General features: G+C 40.3%; 1 non-coding gene across 1 annotated transcript; it reads right to left on the reverse strand.

Moving 5' to 3' along the window:
* Positions 1-512: 512 nt before the first annotated feature.
* LOC148574900 (small nucleolar RNA R71) lies at positions 513-620 on the reverse strand. Its single transcript, XR_015906837.1, has one exon. It is a non-coding gene; the product is annotated as a small nucleolar RNA R71 (small nucleolar RNA).
* Between the last annotated feature and the right edge of the window lie 16890 nt (positions 621-17510).

Below are 17510 nucleotides of genomic sequence, written 5' to 3' on the forward strand. Positions count from 1 at the left end.
AATATTCTTGTTGAAGCAGATCCAGAACCTGAAAGGACTCTGAAGAGGAAACTAAGAGAAGCTAAATTACAACAATCCAGCAAGCACCTTTCAGAAATTTTCGAACAAGAAGAGGAGATGGCAGCCGAAAATAATAATAATGCAAGGATGATGCTTGGTGACTTTACTGCACCTAATTCCAATTTACATGGAAGAAGCATCTCCATCCCTACCATTGGAGCAAACAATTTTGAGCTGAAACCTCAATTAGTTTCTCTGATGCAGCAAAACTGCAAGTTTTATGGACTTCCATTTGAAGATCTTTTTCAGTTTTTAACTGAATTCTTGCAGATATGTGATACTGTTAAGACTAATGGAGTAGATCCTGAAGTCTACAGGCTCATGCTTTTCTCCTTGCTGTAAGAGACAGAGCTAGAGTGTGGTTAGACTCTCAACCCAAAGATAGCCTGAACTCTTGGGATAAGCTGGTCACGACTTTCTTAGCCAAGTTCTTTCCTCCTCAAAAGCTGAGCAAGCTTAGAGTGGATGTTCAAACCTTCAAACAAAAAGAAGGTGAATCCCTCTATGAAGCTTGGGAAAGATACAAGCAATTGACCAAAAAGTGTCCTTCTAACATGCTTTCAGAATGGACCATCCTGGATATATTCTATGATGGTCTGTCTAAATTAGCTAAGATGTCATTGGATACATCTGCAGGTGGATCCATTCACCTAAAGAAAACGCCTGCAGAAGCTCAAGAACTCATTGACATGGTTGCTAATAACCAGTTCATGTAGACTTCTGAGAGGAATCCTGTGAGTAATGGGACGCCTCAGAAGAAGGGAGTTCTTGAAATTGATACTCTGAATGCCATATTGGCTCAGAACAAAATATTGACTCAGCAAGTCAATATGATTTCTCAGAGTCTGAATGGAATGCAAGCTGCATCCAACAGTACTAAAGAGGCATCTTCTGAAGAAGAAGCTTATGATCCTGAGAACCCTGCAATAGCAGAGGTGAATTACATGGGTGAACCCTCTGGAAACACCTATAATCCCTCATGGAGAAATCATCCAAACTTTTCTCATGGAAGGATCAACAAAAGCCTCAAAAAGGCTTTAATAATGGTGGAAGAAACAGGTTTAGCAATAGCAAGCCTTTTCCATCATCCACTCAGCAACAGACAGAGAACTTTGAACAAAATACCTCTAATTTAGCAAACTTAGTCTCTGACCTATCTAAGGCCACTGTAAGTTTCATGAATGAAACAAGGTCCTCTATTAGAAATTTGGAAGCACAAGTGGGCCAGCTGAGTAAAAGGATCACTGAAGTCCCTCCTAGTACTCTCCCAAGTAATATAGAAGAAAATCCAAAAGGAGAGTGCAAGGCTATTGACATTACCACCATGGCCGACCTGTAAGGGAGGTTGAGGACGTGAATCCCAGTGAGGAAGACCTCCTGGGACGTCCAGTGATCAATAAGGAGTTTCCCTCTGAGGAACCAAAGGAATTTGAGGCTCAACTAGAGACCATAGAGATTCCATTAAACCTCCTTATGCCATTCATGATCTCTGATGAGTATTCCTCTTCTGAAAAGAATGAGGATGTTACTAAGGAGTAAGTTACCAAGTACCTTGGTGCAATCATGAAGCTGAATGCCAAATTATTTGGTATTGAGACTTGGGAAGATGAACCTCCCTTGTTCACCAATGAACTAAGTGATCTGGATCAACTGACATTGCCTCAGAAGAAACAGGATCCTGAAAAGTTCCTAATACCTTGTACCGTAGGCACCATGACCTTTGCGAAGGCTCTATGTGACCTTGGGTCAGGGATAAACCTCATGCCCCTCTCTGTAATAGAAAAACTGGGAATCTTTGGGGTGCAAGCTACTAAAATCTCATTAGAGATGACAGACAATTCAAGAAAACAGGCTTATGGACAAGTAGAGGACGTGTTAGTAAAGGTTGAAGGTCTTTACATCCCTTCTGATTTCATAGTCCTAGATACTGGGAAGGATGAGGATGAATCCATCATCCTTGGAAGACCCTTCCTAGCCACATCAAGAGATGTGATTGATGTTGACAGAGGTGAATTAGTCCTTCAATTGAATGAGGATTCCCTTAAGTTTAAAACTCAAGGTCATCCTTCTGTAAACATGGGAAAGAGGCACAGTAAGCTTCTCTCAAAACAGAGTCAACCAGAGCCCCCACAGTCAAACTCTAAGTTTGGTGTTGGGAGGCCACAACTAAACTCTAAGTTTGGTGTTGAACTCCCATATCCAAACTCTAAGTTTGGTGTTGGGAAGTCTCAACAATGCTCTGAACATCTGTGAGGCTCCATGAGAGCCCACTGTCAAGCTATTGACATTAAAGAAGCGCTTGTTGGGAGGCAACCCAATTTTTATTATATTTTTATTAGTTATATATCTTTATAGGTACATGATCATGTGGAGTCACAAAATAAATAAAAAAAAATTGAGAACGGAATCAAAAACAGCAGAAGAAAAATCACACCCTAGAGGAGGATCTCACTGGCGTTTAAACGCCAGTAAGAAGCACTTGGCTGGCGTTCAACGCCAGAACAGAGCATGGTTCTGGCGCTGAACACCCAAAATGGGCAGCATCTGGGCGTTTGAATGCCAGAATTGCACCCTGGAGAAGAGCTGGCACTGAACGCCCAGAACAACCATGGTTCTGGTGTTCAACGCCAGAAATGGGCAACAAATGGGCGTTCAACGCCCAGAACAAGCACCAATCTGGCGCTGAACGCCCAGAGTTGTGTGCAAGGGCATTTTGCATGCCTAATTTGGTGCAAGGTTGTAAATCCTTGAACACCTCAGGATCTGTGGACCCCACAGGATCCCCACCTACCTCCACTCACTTCTTCTCACCCCTCTTTCACACAATCCCATAAACACTCTTCCCCAAAACTCTTCACCAATCACCTCAATCTCTCTTCCCTATCACCACTTCACCACTCACATCCATCCACTATTCCCCATAAACCTACCTCATAAACCCCACCTACCTTCAAAATTCAAAATCAATTTTCCACCCAAACTGGTGCACGAATTGTGAATCACACGTTTCACAACTCATACCACTAACCAGCAAGTGCACTGGGTCGTCCAAGTAATACCTTACGTGAGTAAGGGTCAAATCCCACGGAGATTATTGGTTTGAAGCAAGCTATGGTTATCTTGTAACTCTTAGTCAGGATATAATATCAATAATAATTCTTAGTTTTAATTGTAAAAAGTCAAAGGGCATAAAACAAATACTTGTTACTCAATAATGGAGAATATGTTGGGGTTTTGGAGATGCTTTGTCTTCTTTATTTCAGTTTTTCTCTTGTACTCCTCTTCACACATGCAAGGCTCCTTCCATGGCAAGCTGTATGTAAGGTGTCACTGTTGTCAATGGCTACTTCCCGTCCTCTCAGTGAAAATGGTCCAAATGCTCTGTCACAGCACGGCTAATCATCTGTTGGTTCTCGATCATGTCAGAATAGAATCCCTTGATTCTTTTACGTCTGTCACTACGCCCAACAATCGCAAGTTTGAAGCTCATCACAGCCATTCAATCCTTGAATCCTACTCGGAATACCACAGACAAGGTTTAGACTTCCCGGATTCTCATGAATGCTGCCATCAACTCTAGCTTATACCACGAAAATTCTGATTAAAAAATCTAAGAGATACTCATTCAATCTGATGTAGAACGGAGATGGTTGTCAGGCACACGTTCATGGATTGAGGAAGGTGATGAGTGTCACGGATCATCACCTTCTTCATAGTGAAGCGCGAATGAACATCTTAGATAGGAACAAGCGTGTTTGAATGAAAAACAGAGATAATTGCATTAATTCATCAAGACGCTGCAGAGCTCCTCACCTCCAACAATGGAGTTTAGAGACTCATGCCATCAAAGAGTACAAAGTTCAGATCTAAAAATGTCATGCGGTACAAAATAAATCTCTAAAAGTTGTTTAAATACTAAACTAGTAACCTAGGTTTACAGAAAATGAGTAAACTATGATAGATAGCGCAGAAATCCACTTCTGGGGCCCACTTGGTGTGTGCTGGGGCTGAGACTTAAGCTTCTCACGTGCCTGGGCTATTTTGGGCGTTCAACGCCAGGTTGTAACCTGTTTCTGGCGTTGAACTCCAACTTGTAACTTGTTTCTGGCGCTGGACGCCAGACTGCAACATGGAACTGGCGTTGAACGTCAGTTTACGTTGTCTATCCTTGAGCAAAGTATAAACTATTATATATTGCTAGAAAGCCCTGGATGTCTACTTTTCAACGCAATTGAGAGCGCGCCATTTGGAGTTCTGTAGCTCCAGAAAATCCACTTTGAGTGTAGGGAGGTCAGAATCCAACAGCATCAGCAGTCCTTTTTCAGCCTGAATCAGATTTTTGCTCAGCTCCCTCAATTTCAGCTAGAAAATACCTAAAATCACAGAAAAACACACAAACTCCTAGTAAAGTCCAGAAATGTGATTTTTAATTAAAAACTAATAAAAATATACTAAAAACCAACTAAATCATACTAAAAACTAAGTAAAAACAATGCCAAAAAGCGTATAAATTATCCGCTCATGACAAACCCACCCTATATGGCCGAAACTTACCCCCTCCCTTCCCTATATAAAGCCCTCCATTCTTCCTCATTTTCACACAACACAACCCTCTCTTCTCTTCTTGGCCGAATACACCCCTCCCTTCTCTCCTCCAAATTTTCTTCTTCTTCTTCATCTATTCTTTCTTCTCTTGCTCGAGGGCGAGCAATATACTAAGTTTGGTGTGGTAAAAGCATAAGCTTTTTATTTTTTCATTACCATTGATGGCACCCAAGACCGGAGAATCCTCTAGAAAAGGGAAAGGGAAGACAAAAGCTTCCACCTCCGAGTCATGGGAGATAGAAAGATTCATCTCCAAAGCTCATCAAGACCACTTCTATGATGTTGTGGCCAAGAAGAAGGTGATCCCGGAGGTCCCTTTCAAGCTCAAGAAGAATGAGTATCCGGAGATCTGACATGAAATCCAAAGAAGAGGTTGGGAAGTTCTAACAAACCCATCCAACAAGTCGGCATCCTAATGATTCAAGAGTTCTATGCCAATGCATGGATCACTAAGAACCATGATCAAAGTAAGAACCCGAATCCAAAGAACTACATTACAATGGTTTGGGGGAAATACTTAGATTTTAGTCCGGAGAATGTAAGGTTGGCGTTTAACTTGCCTATGATGCAAGGAGATGCACGCCCCTACACTAGAAGGGTCAACTTTAATCAAAGGTTGGACCAAGTCCTCATGGACATATGTGTGGAAGGAGCTCAATGGAAGATTGACTCCAAAGGCAAACCGGTTCAATTAAGAAGACTGGACCTCAAGCCTGTAGCTAGAGGATGGTTAGAGTTCATCCAATGCTCTATCATCCCCACTAGTAACCGATCTGAAGTTACTGTGGATCGGGCCATCATGATCCATAGCATCATAATTGGAGAGGAAGTAGAAGTTCATGAAGTCATCTCCCTTGAACTCTACAAAATAGCCGAAAAGCCCTCTCCTTGGGCAAGGCTAGCTTTTCCTCATCTTATTTGCCATCTATGTTACTCAGTTGGAGCTTTCATAGAAGGAGACATTCCCATTGAGGAAGAGAAGCCCATCACTAAGAAAAGGATGGAGCAAGCAAGAGAGCCCATTCATGGATCTCAAGAGACGCATGAAGCTCATCACCATAAGATCTCGGAGATGCCTCAAATGCATTTTCCTCCACAAAACTATTGGGAGCAAATCAACACCTCCCTAGGAGAATTAAGTTTCAACATGGGACAATTAAGGATGGAACATCAAGAGCACTCCATCATCCTTCATGAAATAAGAGAAGATCAAAAAGCAATGAGGGAGGAGCAACAAAGACAAGGAAGAGACATAGAAGAGCTCAAGGACATCATTGGTTCCTCAAGAAGGAAACGCCACCATCACTAAGGTGGACTCATTCCTTGTTCTTATTTTCTGTTTTTCGTTTTCTTAATGTTAAGTGCTTATCCATGTTTGTGTCTTATTACATGATCATTAGTATTTAGTAACTTTGTCTTAAAGTTATGAATGTCCTATGAATCCATCACCTCTCTTAAATGAAAAATGTTTTAATTCAGAAGAACAAGAAGTACATGAGTTTTGAATTTATCCTTGAACTTAGTTTAATTATATTGATGTGGTGACAATGCTTTTTGTTTTCTGAATGAATGCTTGAACAGTGCATATGTCTTTTGAAGTTGTTGTTCATGAATGTTAAATATGTTGGCTCTTGAAAGAATGATGACAAGGAGACATGTTATTTGACAATCTGAAAAATCATAAAAATGATTCTTGAAGCAAGAAAAAGCAGCAAAGAACAAAGCTTGCAGAAAAAAAATTGGCGAAAAAAAAAAAAAGAGAAAAAGCAAGTAGAAAAAGCCAAAAGCTCTTAAAACCAAGAGGCAAGAGCAAAAAGCCAATAACCCTTAAAACCAAAAGGCAAGGGTAATAAAAAGGATCCCAAGGCTTTGAGCATCAGTGGATAGGAGGGCCTAAAGGAATAAAATCCTGGCTTAAGCAGCTAAACCAAGTTGTCCCTAACCATGTGCTTGTGGCGTGAAGGTGTCAAGTGAAAACTTGAGACTGAGCGGTTAAAGTCAAGGTCCAAAGCAAAAGAAGAGTGTGCTTAAGAACTCTGGACACCTCTAATTGGGGACTATAGCAAAGCTGAGTCACAATCTGAAAAGGTTCACCCAGTTATGTGTCTGTGGCATTTATGTATCCGGTGGTAATACTGGAAAACAAAGTGCTTAGGGCCACGGCCAAGACTCATAAAGTAGCTGTGTTCAAGAATCAACATACTAAACTAGGAGAATCAATAACACTATTTGAACTCTGAGTTCCTATAGATGCCAATCATTCTGAACCTCAATGGATAAAGTGAGATGCCAAAACTATTCAAGAGGCAAAAAGCTACAAGTCCCGCTCATCTGATTGGAGCTATGTTTCATTGATAGTTTGGAATTTATAGTATATTCTCTTCATTTTATCCTATTTGATTTTCAGTTGCTTGGGGACAAGCAACAATTTAAGTTTGGTGTTGTGATGAGCGGATAATTTATATGCTTTTTGGCATTGTTTTTAGTATGTTTTTAGTAGGATCTAGTTACTTTTAGGGATATTTTCATTAGTTTTTATGTTAAATTCACATTTCTGGACTTTACTATGAGTTTGTGTGTTTTTCTGTGATTTCAGGTATTTTCTGACTGAAATTGAGGGACTTGAGCAAAAATCAGATTCAGAGGTTGAAGAAGGACTGCTGATGCTGTTGGATTCTGACCTCCCTGCACTCAAAGTGGATTTTCTGGAGCTATAGAACTCAAAATGGCGCGCTTCCAATTGCGTTGGAAAGTAGACATCCAGGGCTTTCTAGCAATATATAATAGTTCATACTTTGGCCGAGTTTAGATGACGTAAAAGGGCGTTGAACGCCAGTTCTACGCTACTGTCTGGAGTTAAACGCCAGAAACACGTCACAAGCCAGAGTTGAACGCCAGAAATACGTTACAAACTGGCGTTCAACTCCAAGATTGACCTCTACACGTGTAACATTCAAGCTCAGCCCAAGCACACACCAAGTGGGCCCCGGAAGTGGATTTATACATCAATTACTTACTTTTGTAAACCCTAGTAACTAGTTCAGTATAAATAGGACTTTTTACTATTGTATTAGACATCTTTTGATCATTTTTAGATCTCTAGACCTCCATGGGAGGCTGGCCACTCGGCCATGCTTACCCTCTATTCACTTATGTATTTTCAAATGGTAGAGTTTCTGCACTCCATAGATTAAGGTGTGGAGCTCTGCTGTTCCTCATGAATTAATGCAAAGTACTACTGTTTTTCTATTCAATTCAACTTATTCCGCTTCTAAGATATTCATTCGCACTTCAACATGAATGTGATGAACGTGACAATCATCATCATTGCCCCACGAATGTGTGCTTGACAACCACTTCCGTTCCACCTTAGATTGAATGAGTATCTCTTGGATCTCTTAATCAGAATCTTCGTGGTATAAGCTAGATTGATGGCGGCATTCATGAGAGTCCGGAAAGTCACTGTGACGAACTTCAAACTCGCAAGTGCTGGGCGTAGTGATAGACGCAAAAGGAGGGTGAATCCTATTCCAGTATGATCGAGAACCTCAGATGATTAGCCGTGCTGTGACAGAGCATTTGGACCATTTTCACAAGAGGATGGGATGCAGCCATTGACAAGGGTGATGCCTCCAGACGATTAGCCATGCAGTGACAGCGCATTGGACCATTTTCCAGAGAGGATAAAAAGTAGCCATTGACAACGGTGATGTCCTTACATAAAGCCAGCCATGGAAAGGAGTAAGACTGATTGGATGAAGACAGCAGGAAAGCAGAGGTTCAGAGGAACAAACGCATCTCTATACCTTTATCTGAAATTCTCACCAATGATATACATAAGTATTTCTATCTTTATTTTCTGTCTATTTATTATTAATTTTCGAAAACTCCATAATCAATTATTATTCGCCTGACTGAGATTTACAAGATGACCATAGCTTGCTTCATACCAACAATCTCCGTGGGATCGACCCTTACTCACGTAAGGTTTTATTACTTGGACGACCCAGTGCACTTGCTGGTTAGTTGTATCGAAGTTGTGAATGAAAAACAATTTATTAAGACGTGTGTACAGAGTTTTTGGCGCCGTTGCCTGAGATCACAATTTCGTGCACCAATCCTCTCGGATGAAAAATACCAGGTACGATCTCTGCACGGCTAATCAATTGTCGGATTACTCGTCTCGGATGAAAAATACCATGTACAGCTGCCGCACGGCTAATCATCTGTTGGTTCCCACTAGTGTCAGAATAGGACCCTTGTCCTTTTGCACACTGTCACTGCGCCCAACATTCGCAGGTTTGAAGCTCGTCATAGTCATCCCTTCCCTGATCCTACTCGGAATACCACACATAAGGTTTAGACTTTTCAGATCCCAGGAATGCTGTCCATTTGGTTCTAGCCTATACCACGAAGGTTCTAACCTCCGAACTCGGTCCGTGGATTAGAAACCCAAGAGATACACACTCAAGCTGTCGCCCAATGACTACGTTGAGCTCAGATAGAATGGGAGTGGTTGTTAGGCATGCGTTCATAGGTTGAGGATAATGATGAGTGTCACGGATCATCATATTCTCTATATTGAAGTACGAGCGAGTATCTTAGAATAGAATCAAGCGTGATTGAATAGAAAACAGTAGTAATTGCATTAATCCATTGAAACACAGCAGAGCTCCTCATCCCCACCTATGGGGTTTAGAGACTCATGCCCTCAAAATTACAATATGAAGTTTAAAAATGTCAAAAAGTCCCAAATGAATCTCTAAAAGTAGTTTTTATACTAAGCTAGTAACTTAGGTTTACAGAAAATGAGTAACTAAGTGCAGATAGTGCAGAAATCCACTTTCGGGACCCACTTGGTGCGTGCCTAGGCTGAGCTTTCAAGATTTCACGTTCATATGCCCAAAGTTGGCATTAAACGCAACCCTGAGTGCTAGAATGGGCGTTTAACGCCGAAAAAGGTGCCAGTTCTGGCGTTTTACGCCAAAAAGTTTTAGGCTGACTTTGGACGTCAGTTTGGGCTATCAAATCTCGGGCAAAGTATAGACTATTATATATTGCTGGAAAGCTCAGAATGTCTAATTTCCAAAGTAATTGAGAGCTTGCCAATTGGACTTCTGTAGCTCGAAAAAATTTATTTCGAGTGCAGGAGGGTCAGAATCCAACAACATCTGTAGTCCTTTTTCAGCCTCTGAATCAGATTTTTGCTCAGCTCCTTCAATTTCAGCCAGAAAATATCTGAAATTACAAAAAAACATACAAACTCATAGTAAAGTCTAGAAATGTGATTTTTGAATAAAAACTAATAAAAATATAATAAAAAGTAACTAAAACATACTAAAAACTATATAAAAACAATGCCAAAAAGGGTATAAATTATCCGCTCATCACAACACCAAACTTAAATTGTTGCTTGTCCCCAAGAAACTAAAAACAAAATAGGATAAAAAGAAGATAATATACAATTAATTCCAAACTTATCAATGAACTTAGTTCCAATAAGATGAGCGGGATTTGTAGCCTTTTTGCTTATGAACAGTTTTGGCATCTCACTTTATCCTTTGAAGTTCATAATGATTGGCTTCCATAGGAACTTAGAATTCAGATAGTGTTATTGATTCTCTTAGTTCACTATGTTGATTCTTGAATATAGCTACTTTATGAGTCTTGGCCGTGACCCTAAGCATTTTGTCTTCCAATATTACCACCGGATACATAAATGCCACAGACACATAACTGGGTGAACTTTTTCAGATTGTGACTCAGCTTTGCTAGAGTCCCCAGTTAGAGGTGTCCAGAGCTCTTAAGCACACTCTTTTTGCTTTGGACCACGACTTTAACCACTCAGTCTCAAGTTCTTCACTTGGACCTTCATGCCACAAGCACATGGTTAGGGACAGCTTGATTTAGTCGCTTAGGCCAGGATTTTATTCTTTTGGACCCTCCTATCCATTAATGCTCAAAGCCTTGGATCCTCTTTACCCTTGCCTTTTATTTTAAAGGGTTACTGACTTTTTCTTCTTGCTTTTTCTCTTTTTTTTTTTCGCCTCTTCACTGCTTTTTCTTGCTTCAAGAGTCAATTATATGATTTTTCAAATTATCAAATAACATTTCTCCTTTTTCATCATTCTTTCAAGAGCCAACAATTTTAACATTCATAAACAACAAATTCAAAACTATGCACTGTTCAAGCATTCATTCAGAAAATAAAAGGTATTGCCACCACATCAAAATAATTAAACTAAATTCAAGATAAAATTCAAAATTCATGTACTTCTTGTTCTTTTGCAAATAAAAACATTTTTCATTTAAGAAAGGTGAAAGATTCATGGGATCATTCATAGCTTTAAGACATAGACTCCAAACTTTATTGATCATGGAATAAAAATAAGACATAAAATAAACATAAAAGCAGACAAATAATAAAGGAAGGAAATTAAAGACATAAAAATAAATGACTCTAATACTAATGCTTATGTGATTCTTAAAATAGGTTTCTAATAATAAAAGTTATCACAGAATTAGGACTCAACAACCTTGATTTTGAGGGATAGGTGCTCCTTCAATCTATGGGATGTCTGGCTCTTCAAGGATCAGCTTCTGGCGCTTTAGTTCCTGTAATTCACGCCCTTGCTTCTCTTGTTCTCTGACCAATTTGCAGAGCATGTTATTCTGATTTTGCTGCTCTTCTTTGACTTGATCCATAGATTCTTGCAGCTTGTTGACAGATACTTCTAAGCGGGTCCAATAGTCAAATTGAGGGATTTCTGGGAGGAGCTCATGCGCCCTCCTCTTGATGAGGTTGTCTTGAACTTGAGGTCCATCCATTACCCTTTTAGTGATTGGGTGTTCAACTGGGATATATTCATCCACACCTATCTGTACCCTCGCATCTTTACATAACAGACTGATCAAGCTTGGGTAAGCCAATTTGGCCTCAGTGGATTCCTTGTTTGCAAATAAGTAAATTTCACAAGGAATTAATTGATGAACCTCTACTTCTTTTCCCAGCATAATACAGTGGATCATCACTGCTCTTTTGACAGTGACTTCAGAGTGGTTACTGGTGGGAAATATAGATCGCCCAATAAAATCCAGCCAGCCCCTAGCAACTGGCTTGAGGTCTCCTCTCTTCAGTTGGTTTGTGATACCTTTTGAATTGGTTATCCACTTGGTTCCAAGGAGGCATATGTTCTCTAGAACTTGATCCAAATTTTTATCTTTAGCCATTCTCCTATTAAAGGATTCTGGATGATCCTGCAGTTGAGGAAGTTTGAGGACTTCTTTCACCTTGTCAAGATGAAAATAGATAATCCTCCCTCTGACCATGGTTCGAAAAGTGTGGAAGGCAGTTCCCTCCATTCTTTGCTTATCTGTCAGCCACAGGTTTGCATAGAATTCTTGGACCATGTTTCTTCCCACATTCACCTCAGGATTAGCTAGGATTTCTCAACCTCTGTTTCGAATCTGCTCTTGGATCTCTGGATATTCGTCTTCTTTCATATCGAACTTGACTTCCGGGATCACTGATCTTCTGCACACTATTTTGAAGTAATGATCTGCATGTTCTTTGGTGCAGAACCTCTCATGCATCCATTGTGGTTTTGGATTTTTTTCTTTCTTGCCACTTGGAGTGGTTTGTTTTCCTTTAGGGGCCATGATCTTGGTCAGTGATCATGGAAAATTACACCAAACTTAGAGGTTTGCTTGTCCTCAAGCAAAAGCAAAGAAAGAAGATGAGTAGATGGAGAGAAGGATTCGAATGATGGAGGATGGGTGATGGCCGAATGCATAAATAGAGGGGAGGGAGGGTATGGTTTCAAAAAGATTTAAAAAAGATATGATTGAAAGATATGTCTGATATAAAATAAACATGATATGCAAAAGAGAAGATTGCTCTCAAAATTTAAGAGATATGAAGAAGATATGAGAAAGTTAAATCTGAATTTTTGTTTATTCATCTAAGAAATAAAAGATAATATGAATGAATTGAAGAGATTTGAAAAGAAATTGGAAAGATAAATGAGTTTTTGAAAAAGATTTGAAAAGAATTTGAAGGAGAATTAAAAGGAATTTATAAGATTATGAATTTTTGTTAATGGAAGTTAGAAATTGAATGTTTGTAATGTTTAGATGCAGAAAATTTTGAATTAAAACAATAAAATTCAAAAAAATTGAATTGGAAACGAAATTACCTCTCCCCTAGTTGTTCTGGCGTTAAACGCCCAGAATGATATCCATTCTGGTGTTTAACGCCCATCTGGTGGCCATTTTGGCGTTTAACGCCCAGCCAGATACCTTGGCTGGCGTTAAACGCCAGAAATCCTTTTTCACTGGGTGTTTTCTGAACGCCCAGGATGCTGCTATTTCTGGCGTTTAACGCCCAAAATGATAGCCATTCTGACGTTTAACGCCCAATTTGCCTCTTTACTGGTGTTTTGATGCTAGTGAGCTCTTTTTCTCTGTGATTCTTCTATTTTATGTTATGAACCTTCATTTCCATGACTTTTTCACTGATAAGCATTAACAAACATAATTAACAAAATTAAATAGACTTATATAATTGTTATAAACATCTAATAATGGCTGGGTTGCCTCCCAGTAAGCGCTTCTTTACTGTCTTTAGCTGGACTTTACTGAGCTTTTAATTTAGTCTCAGCTTTGAGCATTTTTGCTCAACATTGCCTTCAAGATAATGTTTGATTCTTTGTCCATTAACAATGAACTTTTTGTTAGAATCAATATCCTGAAGCTCTACATAACCATATGGTGACACACTTGTAATCACATATGGTCCCCTCTACTGGAATTTTAACTTCCCAGAGAATAATCTGAGCCTAGAGTTAAACAGCAGGACCTTCTGTCCTACCTCAAAGACTCTAGAAGATAGCCTTTTGTCATGCCATCTTTTTGCTTTCTCTTTATAGATTTTAGCATTTTCGAAAGCATTGAGTCTGAACTCCTCTAGCTCATTTAACTGGAGTAATCTTTTCTCTCCAGCTATCTTAGCATCAAGGTTTAGGAACCTGGTTGCCCAGTAGGCTTTGTGTTCTAGCGCCACTGGCAGATGATAGGCTTTGCCATACACAAGCTGGTATGGAGAGGTCCATATAGGAGTCTTGAATGCTGTTCTGTATGCCCACAGAGCATCATCCAGACTTCTTGTCCAATCCTTTCTACGGGTACTTACAGTCTGTTCCAGGATTCATTTTAGTTCTCTATTCGAGACTTCAACCTACCCATTTGTCTGTGGATGATATGGAGTCGCCACTTTGTGGTTAATTCCATATCGGACCAGAGCAGAGTCAAGCTGTTTATTGCAGAAATGAGTGCCTCCATCACCGATCAGTATCCTAGGGACACCAAACCTGTTGAAGATATGCTTCTGGAGGAATTTCATTACTGTCTTAGTATCATTAGTGGGCGTTGCAATTGCCTCCACCCATTTAGATACATAGTCTACTGCCACCAGAATATAAGTGCTTGAGTATGATGGTGGGAAAGGCCCCATGAAGTCAATACCCCATATATCAAACAACTCAATCTCTAAGATCTCTTGCTGAGGCATGGCATAACTGTGAGGCAGATTACCAGCTCTTTGGCAACTGTCACAGTTACCTACAAACTCTTGGGAGTCTCTATAGAGAGTAGGCCAGTAGAAACCACATTGAAGAACCTTTGTGGCTGTTCGCTCACCTCCAAAGTGTCCCCCATATTGTGATCCTTGGCAATGCCATAGAATCTTCTGTGCCTCTTCTCTAGGCACACATCTGCGGATTACTCCGTCCACACACCTCTTAAAAAGATATGGTTCATCCCATAAGTAGTACTTTGCATCAAAAATCAACTTTTTCATTTTTTGTTTACTGTACTCTTTGGGCTCACAGCTTTGTAGTTTGCAATATCTGCAAACCATGGTAATTCCTGAATGGCAAAGAGTTGTTCATCCGAAAAGGTTTCAGAGATCTCAGTAGGAGGGAGGGACGCCCCTGCTTCTGGTTTTATCTGGGACAGGTGATCTGCTACCTGGTTCTCTGTCCCTTTTCTGTCTCTTATTTATATATCAAACTCTTGCAGAAGCAACACCCATCTTATGAGTCTGGGTTTTGAATCCTGCTTTGTGAAGAGATATTTTAGAGCAGCATGGTCAGTGTACACAATCACTTTTGATCCCACTAAATAAGATCTAAACTTGTCAACGGCATAAACCACTGCAAGTAACTCCTTTTTTGTGGTTGTGTAATTCTTCTGTGTGTCATTTAGAACACGGCTAGCATAGTAAATGACGTGCAGAAGCTTGTTATGCCTCTATCCCAATACTGCACCAATGGCGTGGTCACTAGCATCACACATTAGTTCGAATGGTAATGTCCAGTCTGGTGCAGAAATGACTGGTGCTGTGACCAGCTTGGCTTTTAGAGTTTCAAACGCTTGCAGACACTCTGTATCAAATACAAATGGCATGTCAATAGCTAGCAGATTACTCAGAGGTTTTGCAATTTTTGAAAAATCCTTTATGAACCTCCTATAGAATCCTGCATGCCCCAGAAAGCTTCTGATTACTTTAACATTGACAGGTGGTGGTAATTTTTCAATTACCTCTACCTTAGCTTGATCCACCTCTATTCTCTTATTTGAAATCTTGTGCCCAAGGACAATTCCTTCAATCACCATAAAGTGACATTTTTCTCAGTTTAAAACCAAGTTAGTCTCTTGGCACCTTTTCAGAATAAGTGCTAGATGGTCAAGACAGGAGCTGAATGAGTATCCAAATACTGAGAAATCATCCATGAAGACTTCCAGAAATTTCTCTAACATATCAGAGAAGATAGAGAGCATGCACCTATGAAAGGTTGCAGGTACATTGCACAGACCAAATGGCATCCTTCTATAGGCAAATACTCCAGAAGGACATGTGAATGCTGTTTTCTCTTGGTCTTGAGGATCTACTGCAATTTGGTTGTAACCTGAATAGCCATCCAAAAAGCAGTAGTATTCATGACCTGCTAGTCTCTCTAGTATTTGGTCTATGAATGGTAAAGGAAAATGATCATTTCTGGTGGCTGTATTGAGTCTTCTGTAGTCAATACACATACGCCACCTTGTAACTGTTCTTGTAGGAACCAGTTCATTCTTTTCATTATGAACCACTGTCATGCCTCCCTTCTTGGGGACAACTTGGACAGGGCTCACCCAGGGGCTATCAGAAATAGGATAAATAATCCCAGCCTCTAGTAACTTAGTGACCTCTTTCTGCACCACCTCCTTCATGGCTGGATTTAGCCGCCTCTGTGGTTAGACCACTGGCTTGGCATCATCCTCCAATAGGATCTTGTGCATACATCTGGCTAGGCTAATGCCCTTAAGATCACTTATGGACCACCCAAGATCTGTCTTGTGTGTCCTTAGCACCTGAATTAGTGCTTTCTCTTCCTGTGGTTCTAAAGTAGAACTTATGATCACAGGAAAAGTATCAAATTCCCCCAGAAATGCATATTTCAGGGATGATGGTAGTGATTTGAGCTCAGGTTTTGGAGGCTTCTTCTCTTCCTGAGGAGTTTTCAGAGGTCCTTCTGTTTTCTATGGTTCCTCCAGATCAGGCTGAACATCTTAAAAAATTTCCTCTAGCTCTGAATCGAGACTCTCAGTCATATTGACCTCTTCTACTAAAGAGTTAATGATGTCAGCACTCAGGCAGTCTTTTGGTATGTCTGGATGCTGCATAGCTTTGACAGCATTCAACTTAAACTCATCCTCATTGACTCTCAGGGTCATCTCCCCTCTTTGGACATCAATGAGGGTTCGTCCAGTTGCTAGGAAAGGTCTTCCTAGAATGAGAGTTGCACTCTTGTGCTCCTCCATTTCCAGCACTATAAAGTCAGTGGAAAAGGCAAATGGCCCAATCTTGATAATCATGTCCTCAATTATGCCTGATGGAATCTTAATGGAGCCATCAGCAAGTTGGAGGCATATCCGGGTTGGTTTAACCTCATCAGCCAAACCAAGCTTTTTGATAGTGGATGCAGGTATTAGATTGATACTTGCCCCAAGATCACATAAAGCTGTCTTGGTACAGGCACCCTCTAATGTGCATCATATCATAAAGCTTCCGGGGTCTTTAAGCTTCTCTGGCAAGCTTTTTAGAATGACTGCACTGCATTCTTCAGTGAGGTAAACTTTTTCAGTTTCTCTCCAATCCTTCTTATGACTTAAGATCTCTTTCATGAACTTATAAGAGGGTATTTGCTCAAGTGCCTCTGCAAACGGAATCTTTATTTCAAGAGTCCTGAGATAGTCTGCAAAGCGGGCAAATTGTTTATCCTGTTCCGCTTGGCAGAGTTTCTAAGGATAAGGCATCTTGGCTTTGTATTCTGCAACCTTAGTTGCTGCAGGTTTATTTCCTACAGAAGTGGTTGGAGAAGCCCGCTTAAGGGGGTTATTATCAGCACTTGCAGGTGTCTGATCCCTTATTGGCATTTGAACGCCAGAATTGGGTGCTGCATGGGCATTTAACGCCAGATTGCCACCCTTTTCTGGTGTTTGGATGCCAGAACTAGCCATCCCTTGGGCGTTTAACGCCACTTTCTTACCCTTTTCTGACGTTTGAACGCCAGAATCATTCTTCTATGGGCTCTTACTATCCTCAGAGGGATTTTGGGCAGTGGGTTGGTCATCCTCTGTTACTTGTTCCTTTCTTGGCTTTTTGCTGCTTTGAATTGAAACATTCAATGTCTTCCCACTCCTTAATTGAACAGCTTGGCATTCTTCTGTTATCTGTTTAGATAGCTACTGTCTTGTCTGATTCAAGTGTTTTTCTATATTTTCATTGGCATCTTTGGTGTCTT

This window comes from Arachis ipaensis, chromosome B2 (genome assembly GCF_059453495.1).
Source record: "Arachis ipaensis isolate K30076 ecotype BB chromosome B2, ASM5945349v1, whole genome shotgun sequence".
NCBI classification, from domain to species: Eukaryota; Viridiplantae; Streptophyta; class Magnoliopsida; order Fabales; family Fabaceae; genus Arachis; species Arachis ipaensis.